The following is an 8,824-nucleotide window of genomic DNA, read 5'->3' as shown; positions in this document are numbered from 1 at the left end:
CCAGATGTGGGCCACTCCTGTCTTTGCCTCCCCTGCTGACACCCCTAACACCCCACTCCCCATCCAGCTGAGGCCCATGCCCTTCCCCCGGCTCCCTCATCAGCAGCTCGATCGGGGCAATCCTGCCCTTGAATTGAGATCAAAACTTGTTGCCTAGTGGTTGTGTCCCCAAACTTGACCCAGACCCTTTGTGAGCAGATCATTTCTGCTTTCGGTGTCCCACACGGGCCTATCTTTTTCTTCCTAAAGGCCAGGGCCATGCTGGAAGTCTTATGATACAAGCTAAGGTGTCTGTAGCCAGGAGAGCAGCACGGAGCAGACCAGAGTCCCCGTGAGGGAACGGGGAAATGTGAGGTGTAACCCCTGAGCTTCTCTGGTAGGTGTGCTTCCCTGTGGCAGGTGCACCGGCCTGGGGGTTGGCTCAGCCCGGCCCATTCCCAATCCCATGTCCTAATTCCAGGTAGGTGTCTGCTTCTCCACACACAGTCCCACTTTGGGCTCTTTCTGTTCTGTTCTCCTATGATTTCTCCAAAAAGGATCTGTTCTTTCCTCACTCTGCCTTGCTGCCTGCCCTGGGAGTCTGGGCCGGGATCGCTCATCGTACCCCAGGGCAGGCTGGGCATGAGACAGTGGCACAGGCTGTGGACTCCCACAGTCCTGGATCCAAATCTTGCTCCACCACTTACCAGCTGGACGGCCTTCAGCGCCGTGAGCCTTGGCGTCCTCATCTGTAAAGTGGGAACAGTAATGTGTCCTGTCCGGCAGCTGGCTTCTGAAGATGAAGGGAGACAAGGCCTGTGACGTGCAATGAGCGTGGCAGGCGCTCAGTGTGCAGCTGACGCTCTTCGCCTGCGTGCTCACGGCCTGGGGCAGACGGTGCCTCGGGCTGAGCCCTTGACAGCAGCCCCCGGGATGAGGATGCGCTCTGGTGCTTTATGAAGGAGGTGCCTCCAGGAGAAGCCTGTGAGGAGTGGGCAGGAGGAAGGGGAAACCTGGGGTGTCAGGCCTAGAATTTCAAACAGTTTCAGTTCCCCAGAGGGCAGGGTCAGTCCAATCTGTGGGGGGAACTCTGGGGTGAAACACTGCTTCTGGTTGTTCTGACCAGGGCCAGGGAGCCAGGCTTTCATGGTCCAGCCCCAGCGGGCCACCGGCCAAGGCCCATGTGATGGTTAATTTTATGGGTCAACTTGACTGAGCCAACAGATGTCCAGAAGGCGGGTAAAACATTACCCCTGGGTGTGTCTATGAGCATGTTTCCGGAAGAATTAGTGTTTGCATTGGTAGACTGAACAAAGAGTACCCTCACCTGTGTGGGCGAGCATCTTCGAATGCACTGAGGGCCTGAGTAGAACAAAACAGCAGGGGTGCCTGGGTGGCACAGCGGTTAAGCGTCTGCCTTCGGCTCAGGGCGTGATCCCGGCGTTATGGGATCGAGCCCCACATTGGGCTCCTCCGCTGGGAGCCTGCTTCTTCCTCTCCCACTCCCCCTGCTAGTGTTCCCTCTCTCGCTGGCTGTCTCTCTCTGTCAAATAAATAAATAAAATCTTTAAAAAAACAAAAAAAGGCAGAGGCGGGGCGTTTGCTCCTTGCTTGAGCTGATATCCATCTTCTGTAGCAAGAGGGCCTGATGCCTTTCCCCTGCCACCTGAGGGGCGCCAGCAGGCCACTTCCTTCTTAGGGAAGTAGAGGGAAGATACACAAAAGAGGAGAGAGACAGTCGTGATAGCTTGATTCTGAAAGACTTGAGTATGAAAAAGTTGTTGAGAACCCTGAAGGAGACTTTCAAGCTGGACAAGGCTGAGCCGTCTGTCCCTGGGAAGCCAAAGGATGTCCCAGACCCACCTCCTTGTCACCTGTGGGAATCGGGGCTCAACAGCGAGAGGAGATGAGGAACAGAAACTAAACACCTGTGATTTTGCATAGCTGAGTGTATAGCACCTTGCGGTTTTGTACTTGCCCCATTCAGTTCTGTCTGTCTGTCTTCCCAGCCTGTCCCTTACCGTCCCCAAATAGCTCAGGTTCCCCAAAATGCTGCCCCGTGGAGGAAGGTTCTCCAAGGGGCCATGTGCCTGGCCTGGAGCTGTGGCGGCAAGAAAGATGACAGCGGGGTTGGAGGAACACGAGGAGGCCATTTCATGGAGCCGGAAAGTCCTTTGTTTTAGACATAGACGAAGGACAAGATGAGGCCTGTCCTCCGGGGCACAGAGCCAGCGCCGACCGCGTGGGAGCCTCGGGGTGGAAGCACGGGCCTTCCCTCACGATGGCCTGCCGTCCCTCGTCTCTGACTCCATCTCGGAGCGTCACACCACCAGCTGCCCCCCACGCCTACGCCAGAGACCTGCGCCACCCCGACCCGTCTCCTCTACATGCTGGCCCACCGTGGGCTGGACCCGTCCGGCCCCCTGCCTCAGTGGCTGGCTGCGTGGACTGGCTCCATGCCCTCGCTGCTCTTCTCCCACTCGCGTCCCTGCAGGGTCACCACAGGCTCACTGTGTCCTTTAGCCAAAGCACAACATGTCCTGACCGGCACCCCACCGCCCTCCTCTCCCTCCCCGTTTCCCTCTGGCCTGGGGTGGTGGTGGCTCCCCACCTTTCCAAGTTCAGGTGTAACACCATTCTTTAGAGCTCTTCTTAACCCTGCTCCCCACTGAGGAAAGAGCCCACTGGTTAAGCCCTTCCCACAGGACTCGGCTGGAGCGCGCCACCTGCTTTCTGCCTGGTTGTGGCCCATGGGACCTCCCCGGGAGCATTCCTGTGAGGATGGAGAATGGACGTAAAGCACAGCCAGCCAGCACCTAGGACAGTTGTCACTCCGTCCCCAGTACATGCCCTTCTAGGTACTGTTGAAACCTCATTGACCTCCATCCCCACTGCCGCTCTCCAAGGCCAGGTCACCGTCACCTTGCTCTGAGCTGTCCTCCTCGTCTCCCTGCTCCGGTCTCACCCTCCTCTTCTGGAGCTCCCTCTCATCGCAACAGCCCTCGTGTAGACCCTTCAGCCCCTGGCCGCTCAGCCTGGCCCGCAGGCCCTTCCTGACCACCCCTGCCTGTCACACACACGTGAGCCCTCCAAGCGGGGACTGTGTCCCCAATTCCCAGCACTGCCCTCTGCCCGTGTCTCAAACCACAGGCAATGGATGGGTTTTCTGGGCCATCTCTCCCTCTAGACTATTAACTCCATGAAGATCAGTATTCTGTCTTTCACCATCTCCCCGGCATCCAGCACAGGCCTTGCTCCAGTAAGTGCTCAACACATATTTGTGGGAGGGAGGGGGGAGGGGGGAGAGAGGATTTCCTCCCTGCCCAGCCCCTCCAGCTGCAGGGCCGTACCCCACTTTCCTGCGGGGGGCCCTGACCTGGCTGGGTTTGCCCGCCCCGTCAGCCGCTATCAGCCTTTGGACGAGCCGCACCTGGGGCCTGTTCTCCGAGCGGCCCTAGAACCCAGATGAAAGGATTGTATGTGGTTCTGAGTCTTTTCCCAGGATATTTCCTGGCTCTTATGTAAATCCTGGATGCAAATGCTTGCCCAGGGAGGGGCCTCAACGTCTCCATCAGAAATACCGGAGGCAGGGGTGCCTGGTGGCTCTGTCGGTTAAACGTCGACTCTTGATTTTGGCTCAGGTCATGATCTCAGGGTCCTGGGGTGGAGCCCGGCTCTGGGCTTGGGCTCCGGCTCCTTGCTCGGCATGAAGCCCGCTTGATATTCCGTCTCCCGCTCCCCACGCCCTCTGCCCCTCCCCCCACTCACTCTCTAAAATAAATACACAAATCTTAAAAATATCGGAGGCTGCTCTTGCCCAACATCCCTGCTCCATTCACTCTCTCTGGCACACGACTCGCCCCCTTGATTCCCCCCCAGTGGGCTTCATTCTGCTACTTGGACTGGTACAGGGAACATCAGGTCTTCATAATAGAAATAGTAATATTTACGGAGTTCTCACAGTATGCCGGGTCTATTATGTCTGTTGGAAGAATGCCTACTCGCTATGTGGCCTTGGGCAAGTAGCTTAACCTGTCTCATTTTCCTGATCTGTCAAATGGGGAAATAATACCTATCTCACAGGCTTGCAGCGCAGATCAAACGAGTGTGTGAATGCAGTGTTTAGAATAGTTATAGCGAGTGTTCCAAAAGTGTGAGATCTCATAATCATGCGACTTAATGATCTAGGCTCTATTTATCATTGCATTTCCAGACAAGAAAACAGTCTGTGAAGGTGCTATGACTTTCGGAGCCCACACAGTGGGTTAAAAGAGGGGCAGGGGTTACAGTCAGATGCGACCTTGGGGCTCGCCTCCTTAGCCCCTCTCCTAAGCCCCAAATGTCCCACAGCTTCCCCACGGCCCTCTCTGGACACATTCTCCCTGTATCCGGTCTGCCCCGGCTAAAACCCCGTTCTTCCAGCTGTCGGTTCAGGCTGTTATTGCTCAACGAGGTATTATTTCTTCTCCCGTTAGGGCAGAAGGCGAGGCCACAGTCACAAAATCGAGAAGTTAGCAGGTGGGGAGGCGACTGTGGGCATGTGGAGAGTTGCTCTGGGAGCCCAGGGACAGGAGCAAAGCAGAAGATTTCAGGGAGGCAACGGGAGTGGTGTGGGAAAGGCCCCCTGGGTGGCCCAGAAACTGCCCGCAAAGCTAGGGGGGAGGTGAATGAGGAATCAGAACCCAACAGAGGCAGCCTCCCTGCTCTGTGGGGTCACTGCCCTCTGGCAACGTGGCCTTGCTAGATACAGCGGCCCGAGCCCTGAGGCTCCCAAGAAGACTAAAGGCGGTGATGGGGTACCTGGCCCTAACTCCTAGGCTGCATATTAACGCCAGAGAGCCTGGGGAAAGCCCCCTCGAGGTATGTCCTGGGGTCTCTGGGAGCCTCAGTTTCTCCGACTGTAAAACGTAGGCGTGTAGCCAAAGGTGCTCTCTGAGGACCCGCTCACGGCTAGAGCTCGTTGGAATGTGTTTCCACTGAGATTGGAGCCAGGCTGATGTTGGGAGGCAGCCTGTACTCAGAAGAGACCCGGGTTCCGCCTCTGCTTCAGCCTGGCACCTGCTTTGTAGGTGGGGCGCACTGACTGGCCTTTCGGGGCTGGTCTCCCCGGCTGGAGAGAGAGGGCAGAGGATAACCGATCACACGTGAGGGTCTTTCCAGCCGATGTCCCCTCTGTAAGCTCTACTTTCTCAAGGTCTGAAGAGGGGCTGGAAGGAGCAGCTGAGGCTTCTCTGGAGGACGGGCTCTGCAGGAGTCCACAGCGGTGAGCGGCATTTATTGGACACCAGCTGGCCGCGGCCACTGTTGTGGGCACTTGGATTCATCACTGATAAAAACCAAGACCCCTGGTCGTTATCAGAGAGGCCCAAGATCAGTTTGAGGGCACTGCAGTGCACTCCACATGGAAGGAAGGAACCTCGTTCTTCGAGGAAAGCAAGTTGGAATCCCTCTGCGAATCAAGGGAAGTCCCTTCCTTTCCTGAAAAAAGGCCCCAGTTTTTACAAACTGTGTTTACTTAAAAGGAAGCGATCAGAGACCAGCCCGTTTCCAGGCTGGTGGAGGTGCTCATTTGCATATGGATATGCTATTTATAAACGTACTTCTATTCATTAAAGCAGGTTTCCCCGAGGCCCTCGGCTGCTCAGCAAGGTGCGGAGGCGCGCGTGCGCCTTCTGCCTGGGAGGCCCGTCTGCCCCGGCGCGACTCCGCACGAGCCCAGGGGGCGGGAGGGGGCGGGCAGGCCAGGGCCGCGCAGGCCCCGAGAGAGGGGCGGAGGGCGTCCCGGCGGCGGCGTGAGTGGGCGGGGTCCGGGAGGCGACGCGGGAGGAGAGGCTCCCGGGGCTGCGCTCAAGCCCAGCCGTAGCCTTCTGCTTTGACGGTGGCGGTGGCGAGCGTGGCGAGGTGACATGGCCCGGGCCAGCCCTGCAGCCGCTTCTGCGGAGAAGGTGCGGGCTCGTGCGGGTGGGCACGCCCTGGTCGTCGCGGGAGGCCCCTGGGAGCGCGCGCGGGGTGCGGGTGCTGCGCGCAGAGCCTCCCGGTGCGCGCCGCTCTCCACCCTCCACCCTGCACCCTCTAAGCGCGCATCCTTCTAATGGGATGAGGCTTCACACGGGTCAGGGAACAATTTATTATTCTGCTAGCTAGAGCCAAGTTTCCCTTTGAAAAATGGTTACTCCTGGAGTCGGCAATTACTTCAAAATAAATTTACCAAAGACAAAATTGTGCCTCTTGGGTCAGTAAACGACTTGCCTGTTTGGGGCTGAGGAGACAAGGTGTTTATTAAGGACCGCCTTCGTTTTCTGTGCAGGTTTTTCAGTTTGAATAATTGTCCAATTAAATATAATTTGGAAGTCAGTGCTAACCCAGTGCCTGGATTGCAGGAGGAAGAATCACTCGAAGGCGTGCATTAATAAATCCCTCGGAGCCCCATCGCTCCCCAAACCCCTCCTTTGGTTTAATTTTGAGAATTTTTTTGTCTTCCCACGGCCTATATGCCTACCGTTTGGAAATGAGCTTCTTTCCCCAAAGAGTTCCTAGGCCTCGCTTGCTTCCATCTGTCTGTCTGCTTCTCCCCAGCAAGCAGATGCATGGGGTTTCTCAGCGGGGCCCATGTGCTGGGCGGGGCTAACAGCGAGCGCTTTGATGCGCCCTCGCACTTGCGGGTTATTCTCTCATCCATCTACCACCTACCGAGAGCTTACTGGGGCCAGGCCCAGAGCCGGAAAAGCAGAAAAGCCACGCATTGTTCTGGCCCTCAAAGGTGACTCATCCCATTGAGAGAGAGGGACCCTAAATGGCCAGCTGTAGTACAATGTGGTTAGTGCCCTGTCCTCCTCCCATGGGGACCCTGGGAGCAGAGGAGACCCCTTATCCACCTGGCCTAAAGGAGGCTTACCTGGAAAAGGGGACAGCCAAGTGAAGCCTGGAAGACCAAGAGGAGACAGGCCCAGGAGGGGAGAGGGTGCAGAAACCCAGAAGTCGGGGAGCACAGAGGGGAATGACCCCACAGGCTCAGTGGTGGTGAGGCGCAGGGGCGTTGGGGATTGGGTGGGACACGAGGCAGGAGAGGGCTGGGGTGGGGTGGGGTGGTATCTTGAGCCGAGTGAAGGAATGTGGAGTTTATCTGGATTTGAGGGTGACGCAGGGCGGGGACTACGGCGAGTCCAGCTGGGCCCCAGATTTACACAAGATCTGGCACAAGACTTACAGAAGCCTTGTAAAAGTCATTTTTAAAGAAGGACTCTGCACTTGAACAACTCGGGGCGGAGTTCCTTCTTCAAGTTTGTACCCTCGTCTAGGCCCAGGGGCAATGCAAGCTTTCCAAGAGGGAGATACAGGACCAGATTTTTAGAGCACGGTCATTGGGGGCTGTGTGCTGGAACCCATCCTCCCAGCCCAGGGCAGCCAAGGGTTTAGGGTCAGGGTCAGGGAGGCCAGTTAGGAAGTGACTGCAAGTATCGTAGGGAGAGGAGGACCACACTTCAGTCAAGGCAAGAACAGGGAGGATGGGGGAGGAGCTGTCTGGCATCATGGCTCGGCAGAGTGGACAGGCAGGAATCACTGGCCTCACTAGGCAAGTCCGTAGACTAATGGAGAGAAACGGGCCTCTCGGAGGGTCAGTGACAGGGTCAGCCCCAGGGCTGAGCTGGTGACCAGGATTCTGTTGAGCACATTCAAGCTGGGAGAAGAGGAGATCACAGCGGCATGGGCTTGACTCAGAGACTCCAGGCCACTCCCTCCTCACCCCCACCCCAAACATGAAGAATTGATCAGTGCAAAGTCTCCTTGAGGGCTGAGGTCAGGTTTGGTGGCCTTCTGATCCTCGTGGCCTGGCTGCTTGGCCTGTGGCTCACTGCCACCCCCTTACCCGTCCCTTCTAGGCCTGGGCCCAACGTTCCACTCTATCCCGTGCTCTCCGCCCACCCTCCTGGCCCAACACAGCCCAAAGGTGAGCAGTGACACGAGCTCATGGGGGGGGGGGGGGCTTGCCCAGCCCACGAGCCCAGCACCTCCAGCTGGTGGTTCAGATTTTCCCCAGAAGGGGCCAGGGGCTCTGACGATCAGACCTCCAAAGGGTCCTCGGGTTCCATGTCGCACGTGGGAAGACCAAGGTCAGGAGATGGAAGGAGAGTCCCTCGGGGACACGCCCTGGGAGAGCCGAGCCTAGCCGCCGGGCTCCCGTCAGCCAGCCAGGGCTGCTGCAGCGAACACCGAAGCGGGTGCCTTCTAAACTGCAGACGTGTATTTCTCGCACTTGGGGAGGCTGGGAGACCAGGAGGAGGGGTCAGCATGGTCGGGTTCCAGGGAAGGCCCTTTTCCGCCTTACAGACTGCTGACTTCTTGCTGTGCCCTCACATGGCGGAAGGGGCTGGGGAGCTCGGGGCCTCTTCTATAATCACTTCCGATAGGCCCCGTATCCTAATACCATCGCCTTAGGAATTAGGATTTCCATATACGAATTTGTGGTGGGAGAGGGAGGGGGACACAAACGTTCAGACCATGGTGTATAGTAATTGTTACACCTACTTGCCCAGACTAGAGACATAATGGGGGAGGCGGGCGGCAGCCCTGGTGTCCCCACAGGGGGACCCATCCCCTGGGAGGGGCTTGTAGAGGGCAGCTGAGGGCCCAGAGGGCTTCTGCGGCGCTGTCCTGGCCAGCTGGATCTGACGGGGCGAGACACACTCGCACAGGGGCCTGTCCCGCAAGCCTTCCTGCTGACGAGGAGTTTAGACCTGAGTCGGGGGGAGACGGCCACACAAGCAAGTAAAGCGTAGAATATGTCGGTTGTAGTTAGTGCTGTGTAGACAGATAAAGTGTTCGAGGGGAATAGGTGGGGGGGGGG

This window comes from Ursus maritimus, unplaced genomic scaffold, assembly GCF_017311325.1.
Source record: "Ursus maritimus isolate PB19 unplaced genomic scaffold, ASM1731132v1 scaffold_16, whole genome shotgun sequence".
Classification (NCBI taxonomy): domain Eukaryota; kingdom Metazoa; phylum Chordata; class Mammalia; order Carnivora; family Ursidae; genus Ursus; species Ursus maritimus.
The sequence above is the reverse complement of the archived record's forward strand: the minus strand, read 5'-3'. Positions refer to the sequence as shown.